Here is a 17996-nt window from a genome sequence, read left to right on the forward strand (position 1 = left end):
TCCCAATTGACTTGACCCTCAACCCTACTGTACCTAATAACCTTGCTCTTATTCACATTTACTCTTAACTTTCTTCTTCCACACACTTTACCAAACTCAGTCACCAGCTTCTGCAGTTTCTCACATGAATCAGCCACCAGCGCTGTATCATCAGCGAACAACAACTGACTCACTTCCCAAGCTCTCTCATCCCCAACAGACTTCATACTTCATATATATATATATATATATATATATATATATATATATGTATATATATATATATATATATATATATATATATACATATATATATATATATATATATATATATATATATATATATATATATATATATATATATATATATATATATATATATATATATATATACATATATATATATATATATATATATATATATATATATATATATATATATATATATATATATATATATATATATATATATATATATATATATATATATATATATCTTTCATACTATTCGCCATCTCCCGCATAAGCGAGGTTGCGTTAAGAACAGAGGACTGGACCTTTGAGGGAATATCCTCACCTGGCCCCCTTCTCTGTCCCCTCTTTTGGAAAATTAAAAAAAAAAAAAAAGAGAGGGGAGGATTTCCAGCCCCTCGCTCCCTTCCCTTTTAGTCGCCTTCTACGACGCGCAGGGAATACGTGGGAAGTATTCTTTCTCCCCTATCCCCTATATATATATATATATATATATAGGATACGTGGGAAGTATTCTTTCTCCCCTATCCCCTATATATATATATATATATATATATATATATATATATATATATATATATATATATATATATATAGGGGAGAAAGAATACTTCCCACGTATTCCCTGCGTGTCGTAGAAGGCGAGTAAAAGGGGGGGAGGGGGGGGGCTGGAAATCCTCCCCTCTCGATTTTGATTTTCCAAAAGAAGGAACAGAGAAGGGAGCTAAGTGAGGATTTCCCTCAAAGGCTCAGTCCTCTGTTCTTAACACTAACTACCTCGCTAACGCGGAAGATGGCGAAAAAATTGATATAGGTAAAACTAAAAGTGGATGGAGAGAGATGGGTGATTATTGGTGCATATGCACCTGGTCATGAAGAGAAAGATCATGAGAGCCAAGTGTTTTGCGAGCAGCTGAATGAGTGTGTTAGTGGTTTTGATGCACGAGACCGGGTCATAGTGATGGGTGATTTGAATGCAAAGGTGAGTAATGTGGCAGTTGAGGGAATAATTGGTGTACATGGGGTGTTCAGTGTTGTAAATGGAAATGGTGAAGAGCTTGTAGATTTATGTGCTGAAAAAGGACTGGTGATTGGAAATACCTGGTTTGAAAATAGAGATATACATAAGTATACGTATGTAAGTAGGAGAGACGGCCAGAGAGCGTTATTGGATTACGCGTTAATTGATAGGCGAGCGAAAGAGAGACTTTTGGATGTTAATGTTCTGAGAGGTGCAACTGGAGGGATGTCTGATCATTATCTTCTGGAGGCGAAGGTGAAGATTTGTAGAGGTTTTCAGAAAAGAAGAGTGAATGTTGGGGTGAAGAGAGTGGTGAGAGTAAGTGGACTTGGGAAGGAGACTTGTGTGAGGAAGCACTAAGAGAGACTGAGTACAGAATGGAAAATGGTGAGAACAAAGGGCGTAAGGGGAGTGGGGGAGGAATGGGATGTATTTAGGGAAGCAGTGATGGCTTGCGCAAAAGATGCTTGTGGCATGAGAAGCGTGGGAGGTGGGCAGATCAGAAAGGGTAGTGAGAGGTTGGATGAAGAAGTAAGACTATTAGTGAAAGAGAAGAGAGAGGCATTTGGACGATTTTTGCAGGGAAATAATGCAAATGAGTGGGAGATGTATAAAAGAAAGAGGAAGGAGGTCAAGAGAAAGGTGCAAGAGGTGAAAAAGCGGGCAAATGAGAGTTGGGGTGAGAGAGTATCATTAAATTTTAGAGGGAATAAAAAGATATTTTGGAAGGATGTAAATAAAGTGCGTAAGACAAGGGAATCAATGGGAACTTCAGTGAAGGGAGCTAATGGAGAGGTGATAAAATGAGTGGGAGATGTATAAAAGAAAGAGGGAGGAGGTCAAGAGAAAGGTGCAAGAGGTGAAAAAGATGGCAAATGAGAGATGGGGTGAGAGAGTATCATTAAATGTTAGAGAGAATAAAAAGATGTTTTGGAAGGAGGTAAATAAAGTGCGTAAGTCAAGGGAATCAATGGGAACTTCAGTGAAGGGAGCTAATGGGGAGGTGATAACAAGTAGCGGTGATGTGAGAAGGAGATGGAGTGAGTATTTTGAACGTTTGTTGAATGTGTTTGATGACAGAGTGGCAGATATAGGGTGTTTTGGTCGAGGTGGTATGCAAAGTGAGAGGGTTAGGGAAAATGATTTGGTAAACAGGGAAGAGGTAGTGAAAGCTTTGCGGAAGATGAAAGCCGGCAAGGCAGCGGGTTTGGATGGTATTGCAGTGGAATTTATAAAAAAAAAAAAAAAGGGGGGGGGTGACTGTATTGTTGACTGGTTGGTAAGGTTATTTAATGTACGTATGACTCATGGTGAGGTGCATGAGGATTGGCGGAATGCTTGCATAGTGCCACTGTAAAAAGGCAAAGGGGTTAAAAGTGAGTGCTCAAATTACAGAGTTATAAGTTTGTTGAGTATTCCTGGGAAATCATATGGTAGGGTATTGATTGAGAGGGTGAAGGCATGTACAGAGCATCAGATTGGGGAAGAGCAATGTGGTTTCAGAAGTGGTAGAGGATGTGTAGATCAGGTGTTTGCTTTGAAGAATGCATGTGAGAAATACTTAGAAAAGCAAAGGGATTTGTATGTAGCATTTATGGATCTGGAGAAGGCATATGATAGAGTTGATAGAGATGCTCTGTGGAAGGTATTAAGAATATATGGTGTGGGAGGCAAGTTGTTAGAAGCAGTGAAAAGTTTTTATTTAGGATGTAAGGCATGTGTACGTGTAGGAAGAGAAGAAAGTGATTGGTTCTCAGTGAATGTAGGTTCGCGGAAGGGGGGTGTGATGTCTCCATGGTTGTTTAATTTGTTTATGGATGGGGTTGTTAGGAAGGTGAATGCAAGAGTTTTGGAAAGAGGGGCAAGTATGAAGTCTGTTGTGGATGAGAGAGCTTGGGAAGTGAGTCAGTTGTTGTTTGCTGATGATACAGTGCTGGTGGCTGATTCATGTGAGAAACTGCAGAAGCTAGTGACTGAGTTTGGTAAAGTGTATGAAAGAAGAAAGTTGAGAGTAAATGTGAATAAGAGCAAGGTTATTAGGGACTGTACCGTTGAGGGACAAGTCAATTGGGAGATAAGTTTGAATGGAGAAAAACTGGAGGAAGTGAAGTGCTTTAGATATCTGGGAGTGGATTTGGCAGCGGATGGAACCATGGAAGCGTAAGTGAGTCATAGGGTGAGGGAGGGGGCGAAAGTTCTGGAAGCGTTGAAGAATGTGTGAAAGTCGAGAACATTATCTCACAAAGCAAAAATGGGTATGTTTGAAAGAATAGTGGTTCCAACAATGTTATATGGTTGCGAGGCGTGGGCTATGGATAGAGTTGTCCGGAGGATTGTGGATGTGTTGGAAATGAGATGTTTGAGGACAATATGTGGTGTGAGGTGGTTTGATCGAGTAAGTAATAATAGGATGAGAGAGATGTGTGGTAGTAAAAAGAGTGTTGTTGAGAGAGCAGAAGAGGGTGTTTTGAAATGGTTTGGTCACATGGAGAGGATGAGTGAGGAAAGATTAACAAAGAGGATATATGTGTCAGAGGTTGAGAGGCAAGTGTTTTGGGAGCAGCTAAATGAGTGTGTTAGTGGTTTTGATGCACGAGACCGGGTTATAGTGATGGGTGATTTGAATGCAAAGGTGAGTTTACATTGGGTGTTCAGTGTTGTAAATGGAAATGGTGAAGAGCTTGTAGATTTATGTGCTGAAAAAGGACTGGTGATTGGGAATACCTGGTTTAAAAAGAGAGATATACATAAGTATGCGTATGTAAGTAGGAGAGATGGCCAGAGAGCGTTATTAGATTACGTGTTAATTGATAGGCGCGCGAAAGAGAGACTTTTGGATGTTAATGTGCTGAGAGGTGCAACTGGATATATGTATTTTAATAAAGTCCATTGCAATACCACCCAAACCTGCTGCCTTGCCGGCTTTCATCTTCCGCAAAGCTTTTACTACCTCTTGCCTGTTTACCAAATCATTTTCCCTAACCCTCTCACTTTGCATACCACCTCGACCAAAACACCCTATATCTGCTACTCTATCATCAAACACATTCAACAAACCTTCAAAATACTCACTCCATCTCCTTCTCACATCACCACTACTTGTTATCACCTCCCCATTAGCCCCCTTCACCGAAGTTCCTATTTGCTCCCTTGACTTACGCACTTTATTTACCTCCTTCCAGAACATCTTATTCTCCCTAAAATTTAATGATACTCTCTCACCCCAACTCTCATTTGCCCTCTTTTTCACCTCTTGCACCTTTCTCTTGACCTCCTGCCTCTTTCTTTTATACATCTCCCACTCACATTGCATTTTTTCCTGCAAAAATCGTCCAAACGCCTCTCTCTTCTCTTTCACTAATAATCTTACTTCTTCATCCCACCACTCACTACCCTTTCTAATCAACCCACCTCCCACGTTTCTCATGCCACAAGCATCTTACTTGGTACTGATGATTGCTCCTTGGTTAGACTTGGCACTGATGATTGCCCCTTGGTTAGACTTGGCACTGATGATTGCTCCTTGATTACACTTGGCACTGGCGGCTGGGGGACATCCTTTCAGTACAGCATTTCTGCTTCACGTTTTTGTAAGTGTGAAACAAAACAACTTTCTCCTGGCCACCAGCATCATTGGCGGCCCAGTCACTAGACATACCAGTATATTGCCATAATACACGTCACTCCTCTCCTCCTCCTCCTTGTACTACGCCTGGTCCTTGTGCCGCGCCTGGTCCTTGTAACACGCCTGGTCCTTGTGCCGCGCCTGGTCCTTGTAACACGCCTGGTCCTTGTGCCGCGCCTGGTCCTTGTAACACCCCTGATCCTTGTGCCGCGCCTGGTCCTTGTGTTGCGCTTGGTCCTTGCACTACCCCTGGTCCTTGCGCTACCACTTGTCCTTGTGCCGCGCCTGGTCCTTGTACCACGCCTGGTCCTTGTACCACGCCTGATCCTTGTGCCGCGCCTGGTCCTTGTGTTGCGCTTGGTCCTTGCAATACCCCTGGTCCTTGCGCTACCACTTGTCCTTGTACCGCGCCTGGTCCTTGTACATCACCCGGTCCTTGCACAGCACCTGGTCCTTGAACCATACCGAGTCCTTGTACCGTGCCTGGTCCTTGTACCACACCTGCTCCTTTTACCGTGCCTAGTCTTTGTACTACACATGGTCCTTGTACCGTGCCTGGTCCTTGTACCACACCTGGTCCTTCTACCCCACCTGGTCCTTGTACCACACCGAGTCCTTGTACCGAGCCTGGTTCTTGTACCACAACTGGTCTTTGTACCACACCTGGTCCTTGCACCGCGCCTGATCCTTGGACCACACCGAGTCCTTGTACCGTGCCTGACCACACCTGGTCCTTGTACCGCGCCTGATCCTTGTACCACACCGAGTCCTTGTACCGTGCCTGATCCTTGTACCACACCGAGTCCTTGTACCGTGCCTGGTTCTTGTACCGCGCCTGATCCTTGTACCACACCTGGTCCTTGTACCATACCTGGTCCTTGTGCCACGCCGAGTCCTTGTACCACACCGAGTCCTTGTACCGGGCCTGATTCTTGTACCACACCTGGTCTTTGTACCACACCTGGTTCTTGTACCGCGCCTGATCCTTGTACCACACCTGGTCCTTGTACCACACCTGGTCCTTTTATCACACCGAGTCCTTGTAAAATCCCTGGTTCTTGTACCACATCTGGTTCTAGTACCACACCTGGTCCTTGTACCACACCGAGTCCTTGTACCGTGCCTGGTTCTTGTACCACACCTGGTCTTTGTACCAGACCTGGCCCTTGTACCGCGCCTGGTCCTTGTACCACACTGAATCCTTGTACCACACCGAGTCCTTGTACCGTCCCTGGTTCTTATACCAAATCTGGTCCTTGTACCACACCTGGTCCTTGTACCGCGCCTGGTCACTGTACCGCGCCTGGTCCTTGTACCACACCGAATCCTTGTACCGTCCCTGGTTCTTGTCCCACACCTGTTCCTTGTACCACACCTGGTCCTTGTACCACACCAAGTCCTTGTACCGTTCCTGGTTCTTGTACCGCGCCTGATCCTTGTACCACACCTGGTTCTTGTACCACACCTGGTCCTTGTACCTCACCGAGTCCTTGTAACGTGCCTGGTTCTTGTACCACACTTTGTCCTTGTATCACACCTGGTCCTTGTACCACACCGAGTCCTTGTACCACGCCTGGTTCTTGTACCACACCTGGTCTTTGTACCACACCTGGTCCTTGTGCCTCACTTGGTCCTTTTACCGCGCGTGGTCCTTGTACCACACATGGTCTTTGTACCACACCTGGTCCATGTACTGCGCCTGGTCCTTGTACCGCGCCTGGTCCTTGTTCCACACCGAGTCCTTGTACCGTCCCTGGTTTTTGTACCACACCTGGTCCTTGTACCACACCGAGTTCTTATACCGTGCCTGGTTCTTGTATCACACCTGAGCCTTGTACCACACCTGGTCATTGTACTGCGCCTGGTCCTTGTACCGCGCCTGGTCCTTGTTCCACACCGAGTCCTTGTACCGTCCCTGGTTTTTGTACCACACCTGGTCCTTGTACCACACCGAGTCCTTATACCGTGCCTGGTTCTTGTATCACACCTGGGCCTTGTACCACACCTGGTCCTTGTACCGCCCCTCCCCTCGTCAGTGGAGCTAGTCATCTCCAGCCCTGGACGCACATACTGGTCATATTTTTCTAATGTTTTCGTTTTCTTCTGTTAGATGAGGAGTTTGTATAATGTACAGTTAACGTCAGAGTAATGAATTAATGATGTATCAAATACCAATGTTCATTGTATTCACTTATGGTAATAATAATAGTATTTAACTGATAACACTGTAGGTACTGAGGCATTGTTAACCTGTTATTTTGACGGATGTTAATAAACATCAACATGATCTGTTGTTTGGCGTCCATCAGTGATCCAGCTCAGAAAATACATGTGACTCAGACCCAGCCCGCTGCATCCCTGGCTGGCTGGGTCTGGCTCAACCTATGTTGGTCCAGGACCATTGTATACACATAACCTCTGCTGACCTGCAGTGTACCGTGACCTGGACAGTCCGGTAGTGTCACCATACCGACACATACACATGACACAGTCCTGACACCTACACATGATGCAGTACTGACACCTACACATGACACAGTCCTGACACCTACACATGACACTGTCCTGACACCTACACATGACACAGTCCTGACACCTACACATGACACAGTACTAACACATACACATGACACAGTCCTAACACATACACATGACATAGTCCTGACACCTACACATGACACAGTCCTGACACCTTCACATGACCCAGTACTAACACATACACATGACACAGTTCTAACACATACACATGACATAGTCCTGACACCTACACATGACACAGTACTAACACATACACATGACACAGTCCTGACACCTACACATGACACAGTACTAACACATACACATGACACAGTCGTGACACCTACACATGACACAGTACTAACACATACACATGACACAGTCCTGACACCTACACATGACACTGTCCTAACACCTACACATGACACAGTCCTGACACCTACACATGACACAGTCCTGACACCTACACATGATACTGTCCTGACACCTACACATGACACAGTCCTGACACATACACATGACACAGTACTGACACCTACACATGACACAGTCCTAACACATACACATGACACAGTCCTGACACCTACACATGACACAGTACTAACACATACACATGACACAGTCCTGACACTTACACATGACACAGTCCTGACACCTACACATGACACTGTCCTGACACCTACACATGACACAGTCCTAACACATACACATGACACAGTACTGACACCTACACATAACACAGTACTAACACATACACATGACACAGTCCTGACACTTACACATGACACAGCCCTGACACCTACACATGACACCGTCCTGACACCTACACATGACACAGTCCTAACACATACACAAGACACAGTACTGACACCTACGCATGACACAGTACTAACACATACACATGACACAGTACTGACACCTACACATGACACAGTCCTAACACATACACATGACACACTACTGACACATACACATGAAGTCGACGTGCTATCAGCGAACTGAACCAGGGCATGTGAAACGTTTGTGGTAAACCATAGAAAGGTCTGTGGGCCTGGATGTGGATAAGAAGATGTCGTTTCGGTGCATTACACATGACAGATAGAGAATGGTTGTAAGCGGATGTAGCCTTTCTTTGACTTTCCTGGCGCTACCTCGCTGAAGCGGGGTGCGGCGATGGGGTGTGAGGGAGAAGAAAAAAAGTATATCAATCTTATTCTTTTCCTTCGTGCATTTCTTCTGTTTCCTGTGGGGTAGGGTGGCTTCGGTAATGGATGACGTTGTATATCAGCCGATATTTTTCTTTCTTGTATCTTACTGACAGCAAGTCGGCCCCGGTATACCACATCGATCCAATTCACTCTATTCCTTGCATGCCTTTCACCCTCCTGCATGTTCAGGCCCCGATCGCTCAAAATCTCTTTCACTCCATCTTTCCACCTCCAATTTGGTCTCCCACTTCTCGTTCCCTCCACCTCTGACACATATATCCTCTTGGTCAATCTTTCCTCACTCATTCTCTCCATGTGACCAAACCATTTCAAAACACCCTCTTCTGCTCTCTCAACCACACTCTTTTTATTAACACACACCTCTCTTACCCTATTATTACTTACTCGATCAAACCACCTCACACCACATATTGTATTCAAACATCTCATATCCAACACATCCATCCTCCTCCGCACAACTCTATCCATAGCCCACGCCTTGCAGTTATATAACATTGTTGGAACAACTATTCCTTCAAACATACCCATTTTTGCTTTCCGAGATAATGTTCTCGCGTTCCACACATTTTTCAATGCTCCCAGAACTTTCGCCCCTTCCCGACCCTGTGACAGCGACAAAGTATAATGTATATATAAATATATATATATATATATATATATATATATATATATATATATATATATATATATATATATATATATATATATATATATATATATATATATGTGTGTGTGTGTGTGTGTGTGTGTGTGTGTGTGTGTGTGTGTGTGTGTGTGTGTGTGTGTGTGCGTGTGTGTGTGTGTATATGTATATATATTCTTTCTTTCAAACTATTCGCCATTTCTCGCATTAGCGAGGTAGCGTTAAGAACAGAGGACTGGGCCTTTGAGGGAATATCCTCACGTGGCCCCCTTCTCTGTCCCATCTTTTGGAAAATTAAAAAAAAAAAGAAAAAAAACGAGAGGGGAGGATTTCCACCCCCCCCACCGCTCCCTCCCCTTTTAGTCGCCTTCTACGACACGCAGGGAATACATGGGAAGTATTCTTTCTCCCTTATCCCCAGGGATAAATATATATATATATATATATATATATATATATATATATATATATATATATATATATATATATATATATATATATATATATATATATATATATATATATATATATAGGTTAGGTTAGGTTAGGTAGGTTAGGTTCCAACAATGATATATAGTTGCGAGGCGTGGGCTATAGAGTTGTGCGAAGGAGGGTGGATGTGCTGGAAATGAGATGTTTGAGGACAATATGTGGTGTGAGGTGGTTTGATCGAGTAAGTAATAATAGGGTAAGAGAGGTGTGTGTTGATAAAAAGAGTGTGGTTAAGAGAGCAGAAGAGGGTGTTTTGAAATGGTTTGGTCACATGGAGAGAATGAGTGAGGAAAGATTGACAAAGAGGATATATGTCAGAGGTGGGGGAACGAGGAGAAGTGGGAGACCAAATTGGAGGTGGAAAGATGGAGTGAAAAAGATTTTGAGTGATCGGAGCCTGAACATGCAGGAGGGTGAAAGGCGTGCAAAGAATAGAGTGAACTGGAACGATGTGGTATACCGGGGTCGACGTGCTGTCAATGGATTGAACCAGGGCATGTCAAGCGTCTGGGGTAAACCATGGAAAGGGAGCTGTGGTTTCGGTGCATTATTACATGACAGCTAGAGACTGAGTGTGAACGAATGGGGCCTTTGTTGTCTTTTCCTAGCGCTACCTCGCACACATGAGGGGGGAGGGGGATGGTATTCCATGTGTGGCGAGGTGGCGATGGGAATGAATAAAGGTAGACAGTATGAATTATGTACATGTGTATATATGAATATGTCCGTGTGTGTATATATATGTGTACATTGAGATGTATAGGTATGTATATGTGCTGTGTGTGGACGTGTATGTATATACATGTGTATGTGGGCGGGGTGGGCCATTCTTTCGTCTGTTTCCTTGCGTTACCTCGCTAACGCGGGAGACAGCGACAAAGCAAAATAGATAAATGAATATATATATATATATATATATATATATATATATATATATATATATATATATATATATATATATATATATATATATATATATAATCCAGTGTCACAGATATTGTAGAGTTCATCTTCAATTAATTCTGGACAACACAAGAGAAACGCTCCAAGAAACATGGATGAAAACAAAGAATTTCTTTACTTCATCATGATAAGTAGACTACTTGTAGTCAATATCTGAGCAGGCATTTGTGGGTTTATGAATATTACAGTTCAAGAATGCCGATGTAATGTCTGTAGCAGTTTCAACAGTGAACTTTACTGAGTCTACCAAAAAATCCAAATTGTTGAGAAATAAATCTTCATCTTTATCAATCGACCACAAATGAAGGATATCATGAACTTACCTGTACCATTTGATATTGCCAGGTAAGATGTTATAAAGTATCTGGCTTTCAAAGAATTTAATATATGAATGATTTAAGAAGTCTGAGAGAGGATTCCCCATCCTCTTACCAAACTGCTGTATGAAGCAGCCATCACTGAACTGAAACTTACAATCCTTAACACATACTGAAATGTACTGCATCATTTTAGGTAATGGTTAAAGTATATTTGTCAAGCTATTCCGCCAAAATCTCCAGCAAATCATCAACGTGAACTTTGGTGAATAATGACACATCATCAAAACTGATAAGCTTAGATCTATAATTAAGCTGGACACTACTGTGATTGATCTATTAGATCCATATTGTCCTTGATATGAGAACAAGATATTGTGACAATCAATGGATTGAGAATACTGACAAGCCATTTTGACACTTTATGTTGCAGGTCCAACTGAAAAGACTCGACATCTTACATGGTTTACTGGTTTAATTGTTTTGATTATACGATACATGTAGAGCAGGGAAGGAATCAAGGAGGAAACTTTCTAAATCAAGCCATCATTGTTTATAAACAATTAATCAATTTTCTTATTGAACTTGTCGTTTAGTGTTACTGTGGGATCACTTCTGAAAGATTATATGATTCTGTCTTCTTACAAACAATTCGGTTTATGTAGATAATCGTCTTTATTCATAATTACTACAGTTCTCTACATGTCAGCTTTAGTGATGTGCAGATCCTGTCAAAATGAGCAGGAGAGCTGGAAGGTTCACCACTGGACACACAACTGTACACAGTTCCCTTACAAACATTGACCTCCTCTGGCACAGCTGTACAGCTCTTAGCTTCCTGGTCAACTCGTGACCTCTCCTGACACAGCTGTACAGCTCTTAGCTTCCTGGTCAACTCGTGACCTCTCCTGACACAACTGAACAGCTCTTAGCTTCCTGGTCAACTCGTGACCTCTCCTGACACAGCTGAACAGCTCTTAGCTTCCTGGTCAACTCGTGACCTACCGTGACGCTGCCCACCCTGGCTGCCTGACCTAATGGCGGGTGTGCATGAGGGAACAGTAGGTGGACGAGCGTCTGACAATCCTAACATGTTTTTGCCTCAGTGATGTTTGCTGCACATGTTGCATCCAAGCACGGCGCTCGCGGCGGTGCAACTAAGTGGCCGAGCTGCATTGTACACATTCCACCCTCCCATGTCAGGCAGTCACCTCTCACTGTGAGGGGTCATGTAGTCCCTCGCACTGTGAGGGGTCATGTAGTCCCTCGCACTGTGAGGGGTCATGTACTCCCTCTCACTGTGAGGGGTCATGTACTCCCTCCTTATTGTGAGGGGTCATGAAGTGCCCCTCACTGTGAGGGGTCATGTAGTCTCCCTCACTGTGAGGGGCCATTTGGTACTCCTCACTGTGAGGGGCCATTTAGTACTCCTCACTGTGAGGGGCCATTTAGTACTCCTCACTGTGAGAGGTCATGTAGTACGCCTTACTGTGAGGGATCATGTAGTACTCCTCACTGTGAGGGGCCATTTAGTACTCCTCACTGTGAGAGGTCATGTAGTACTCCTCACTGTGAGGTCATGTAGTACTCCTCACTGTGAGGGATCATGTAGTACTCCTCCCTGTGAGGGGTCATGCAGTATTCCTCACTGTGAGGTCATGTAGTACTCCTCACTGTGTGGGGTCATGTAGTACTCCTCACTGTGAAGGGCAATGTGGTCCCCCTCACTGTGAGGGGTAGACTCAGTCTATAGTACCCCTCACTGTGAGGGGTAGACTCAGTCAAATGAAGCTAGAGACTGAGTGTGAACGAATGTGGCCTTTTGTGTCCTGTTTTCTGGAGCTACCTCGCTGAAGCGGGGTGGGGAGGGGGGTAGCGATGCTGTTTCCTGTGTGGCGGGGTAGCGCCTAAAATGGATGAAGGCAAGCATGAATATGTAGATGTGTATATACGTATATGTCTGTGTATGTGTATGTATATGTACGTATATGTTGATATGTATATGTATGTATATTCCTATGAGTCCACGGGGAAATGAAACATGATAAGTTCCCAAGTGCACTTTCGTGTAATAATCGCATCATCAGGGAAGATACAAGAGAGAAATATAAGTCAGTTGATATATAACGAAGAGACGTAGCTAGGACGCCATTTGTTAAACAAGTGACTGTCCAAGACGCTTCATATGCCCTGGTTCAATCCACTGACAGCACGTCGACCCCGGTATACCACATCGTTCCAATTCACTCCATTCCTTGAACGCCTGTCACCCTCCTGCATGTTCAGGCCCCGATCGCTCAAAATCTTTTTCACTCTATCCTTCTACCTCCAGTTTGGTCTCCCACTTCTCGTTCCCTACACCTCTGACACATATATATCCTCTTTATCAATCTTTCATCACTCATTCTCTCCATGTGACCAAACCATTTCAAAACACCCTCTTCTGCACTCTCAACCACACTCTTTTTATTACCACACACCTCTCTTACCCTATTATTACTTACTCGATCAAACCACCTCACACCACATATTGTATTCAAACATCTCATATCCAACACATCCATCCTCCTCCGCACAACTCTATCCATAGCCCACGCCTTGCAGTTATATAACATTGTTGGAACAACTATTCCTTCAAACATACCCATTTTTGCTTTCCGAGATAATGTTCTCGCGTTCCACACATTTTTCAATGCTCCCAGAACTTTCGCCCTTCCCGACCCTGTGACAGCGACAAAGTATAATGTATATATAAAATATATATATATATATATATATAATATATATATATATATATATATTATATATATATATATATATATTATATATATATATTATATATATATATATATGTGTGTGTGTGTGTGTGTGTGTGTGTGTGTGTGTGTGTGTGTGTGTGTGTGTGTGTGTGTGTGCGTGTGTGTGTGTGTTATATGTATATATATTCTTTCTTTCAAACTATTCGCCATTTCTCGCATTAGCGAGGTAGCGTTAAGAACAGAGGACTGGGCCTTTGAGGGAATATCCTCACGTGGCCCCCTTCTCTGTCCCATCTTTTGGAAAATTAAAAAAAAAAAGAAAAAAAACGAGAGGGGAGGATTTCCACCCCCCCCCACCGCTCCCTCCCCTTTTAGTCGCCTTCTACGACACGCAGGGAATACATGGGAAGTATTCTTTCTCCCCTTATCCCCAGGGATAAATATATATATATATATATATATATATATATATATATATATATATATATATATATATATATATATATATATATATATATATATATATATATATATATATATATATATATAGGTTAGGTTAGGTTAGGTTAGGTTAGGTTCCAACAATGATATATAGTTGCGAGGCGTGGGCTATAGAGTTGTGCGAAGGAGGGTGGATGTGCTGGAAATGAGATGTTTGAGGACAATATGTGGTGTGAGGTGGTTTGATCGAGTAAGTAATAATAGGGTAAGAGAGGTGTGTGTTGATAAAAAGAGTGTGGTTAAGAGAGCAGAAGAGGGTGTTTTGAAATGGTTTGGTCACATGGAGAGAATGAGTGAGGAAAGATTGACAAAGAGGATATATGTCAGAGGTGGGGAACGAGGAGAAGTGGGAGACCAAATTGGAGGTGGAAAGATGGAGTGAAAAAGATTTTGAGTGATCGGAGCCTGAACATGCAGGAGGGTGAAAGGCGTGCAAGGAATAGAGTGAACTGGAACGATGTGGTATACCGGGGTCGACGTGCTGTCAATGGATTGAACCAGGGCATGTCAAGCGTCTGGGGTAAACCATGGAAAGGGAGCTGTGGTTTCGGTGCATTATTACATGACAGCTAGAGACTGAGTGTGAACGAATGGGGCCTTTGTTGTCTTTTCCTAGCGCTACCTCGCACACATGAGGGGGGAGGGGGATGGTATTCCATGTGTGGCGAGGTGGCGATGGGAATGAATAAAGGTAGACAGTATGAATTATGTACATGTGTATATATGAATATGTCCGTGTGTGTATATATATGTGTACATTGAGATGTATAGGTATGTATATGTGCTGTGTGTGGACGTGTATGTATATACATGTGTATGTGGGCGGGGTGGGCCATTCTTTCGTCTGTTTCCTTGCGTTACCTCGCTAACGCGGGAGACAGCGACAAAGCAAAATAGATAAATGAATATATATATATATATATATATATATATATATATATATATATATATATATATATATATATATATATATATATATATATATATATATATAATCCAGTGTCACAGATATTGTAGAGTTCATCTTCAATTAATTCTGGACAACACAAGCGAAACGCTCCAAGAAACATGGATGAAAACAAAGAATTTCTTTACTTCATCATGATAAGTAGACTACTTGTAGTCAATATCTGAGCAGGCATTTGTGGGTTTATGAATATTACAGTTCAAGAATGCCGATGTAATGTCTGTAGCAGTTTCAACAGTGAACTTTACTGAGTCTACCAAAAAATCCAAATTGTTGAGAAATAAATCTTCATCTTTATCAATCGACCACAAATGAAGGATATCATGAACTTACCTGTACCATTTGATATTGCCAGGTAAGATGTTATAAAGTATCTGGCTTTCAAAGAATTTAATATATGAATGATTTAAGAAGTCTGAGAGAGGATTCCCCATCCTCTTACCAAACTGCTGTATGAAGCAGCCATCACTGAACTGAAACTTACAATCCTTAACACATACTGAAATGTACTGCATCATTTTAGGTAATGGTTAAAGTATATTTGTCAAGCTATTCCGCCAAAATCTCCAGCAAATCATCAACGTGAACTTTGGTGAATAATGACACATCATCAAAACTGATAAGCTTAGATCTATAATTAAGCTGGACACTACTGTGATTGATCTATTAGATCCATATTGTCCTTGATATGAGAACAAGATATTGTGACAATCAATGGATTGAGAATACTGACAAGCCATTTTGACACTTTATGTTGCAGGTCCAACTGAAAAGACTCGACATCTTACATGGTTTACTGGTTTAATTGTTTTGATTATACGATACATGTAGAGCAGGGAAGGAATCAAGGAGGAAACTTTCTAAATCAAGCCATCATTGTTTATAAACAATTAATCAATTTTCTTATTGAACTTGTCGTTTAGTGTTACTGTGGGATCACTTCTGAAAGATTATATGATTCTGTCTTCTTACAAACAATTCGGTTTATGTAGATAATCGTCTTTATTCATAATTACTACAGTTCTCTACATGTCAGCTTTAGTGATGTGCAGATCCTGTCAAAATGAGCAGGAGAGCTGGAAGGTTCACCACTGGACACACAACTGTACACAGTTCCCTTACAAACATTGACCTCCTCTGGCACAGCTGTACAGCTCTTAGCTTCCTGGTCAACTCGTGACCTCTCCTGACACAGCTGTACAGCTCTTAGCTTCCTGGTCAACTCGTGACCTCTCCTGACACAACTGAACAGCTCTTAGCTTCCTGGTCAACTCGTGACCTCTCCTGACACAGCTGAACAGCTCTTAGCTTCCTGGTCAACTCGTGACCTACCGTGACGCTGCCCACCCTGGCTGCCTGACCTAATGGCGGGTGTGCATGAGGGAACAGTAGGTGGACGAGCGTCTGACAATCCTAACATGTTTTTGCCTCAGTGATGTTTGCTGCACGTGTTGCATCCAAGCACGGCGCTCGCGGCGGTGCAACTAAGTGGCCGAGCTGCATTGTACACATTCCACCCTCCCATGTCAGGCAGTCACCTCTCACTGTGAGGGGTCATGTAGTCCCTCGCACTGTGAGGGGTCATGTAGTCCCTCGCACTGTGAGGGGTCATGTACTCCCTCTCACTGTGAGGGGTCATGTACTCCCTCCTTATTGTGAGGGGTCATGAAGTGCCCCTCACTGTGAGGGGTCATGTAGTCTCCCTCACTGTGAGGGGCCATTTGGTACTCCTCACTGTGAGGGGCCATTTAGTACTCCTCACTGTGAGGGGCCATTTAGTACTCCTCACTGTGAGAGGTCATGTAGTACGCCTTACTGTGAGGGATCATGTAGTACTCCTCACTGTGAGGGGCCATTTAGTACTCCTCACTGTGAGAGGTCATGTAGTACTCCTCACTGTGAGGTCATGTAGTACTCCTCACTGTGAGGGATCATGTAGTACTCCTCCCTGTGAGGGGTCATGCAGTATTCCTCACTGTGAGGTCATGTAGTACTCCTCACTGTGTGGGGTCATGTAGTACTCCTCACTGTGAAGGGCAATGTGGTCCCCCTCACTGTGAGGGGTAGACTCAGTCTATAGTACCCCTCACTGTGAGGGGTAGACTCAGTCAAATGAAGCTAGAGACTGAGTGTGAACGAATGTGGCCTTTTGTGTCCTGTTTTCTGGAGCTACCTCGCTGAAGCGGGGTGGGGAGGGGGGTAGCGATGCTGTTTCCTGTGTGGCGGGGTAGCGCCTAAAATGGATGAAGGCAAGCATGAATATGTAGATGTGTATATACGTATATGTCTGTGTATGTGTATGTATATGTACGTATATGTTGATATGTATATGTATGTATATTCCTATGAGTCCACGGGGAAATGAAACATGATAAGTTCCCAAGTGCACTTTCGTGTAATAATCGCATCATCAGGGAAGATACAAGAGAGAAATATAAGTCAGTTGATATATAACGAAGAGACGTAGCTAGGACGCCATTTGTTAAACAAGTGACTGTCCAAAATACTTCATATGCCCTGGTTCAATCCACTGACAGCACGTCGACCCCGGTATACCACATCGTTCCAATTCACTCCATTTCTTGAACGCCTGTCACCCTCCTGCATGTTCAGGCCCCGATCGCTCAAAATCTTTTTCACTCTATCCTTCTACCTCCAGTTTGGTCTCCCACTTCTCCTCGTTCCCTATACCTCTGACACATATATATCCTCTATCAATCTTTCATCACTC

This window comes from Panulirus ornatus, chromosome 69, assembly GCF_036320965.1.
Source record: "Panulirus ornatus isolate Po-2019 chromosome 69, ASM3632096v1, whole genome shotgun sequence".
In the NCBI taxonomy this organism is placed as follows: domain Eukaryota; kingdom Metazoa; phylum Arthropoda; class Malacostraca; order Decapoda; family Palinuridae; genus Panulirus; species Panulirus ornatus.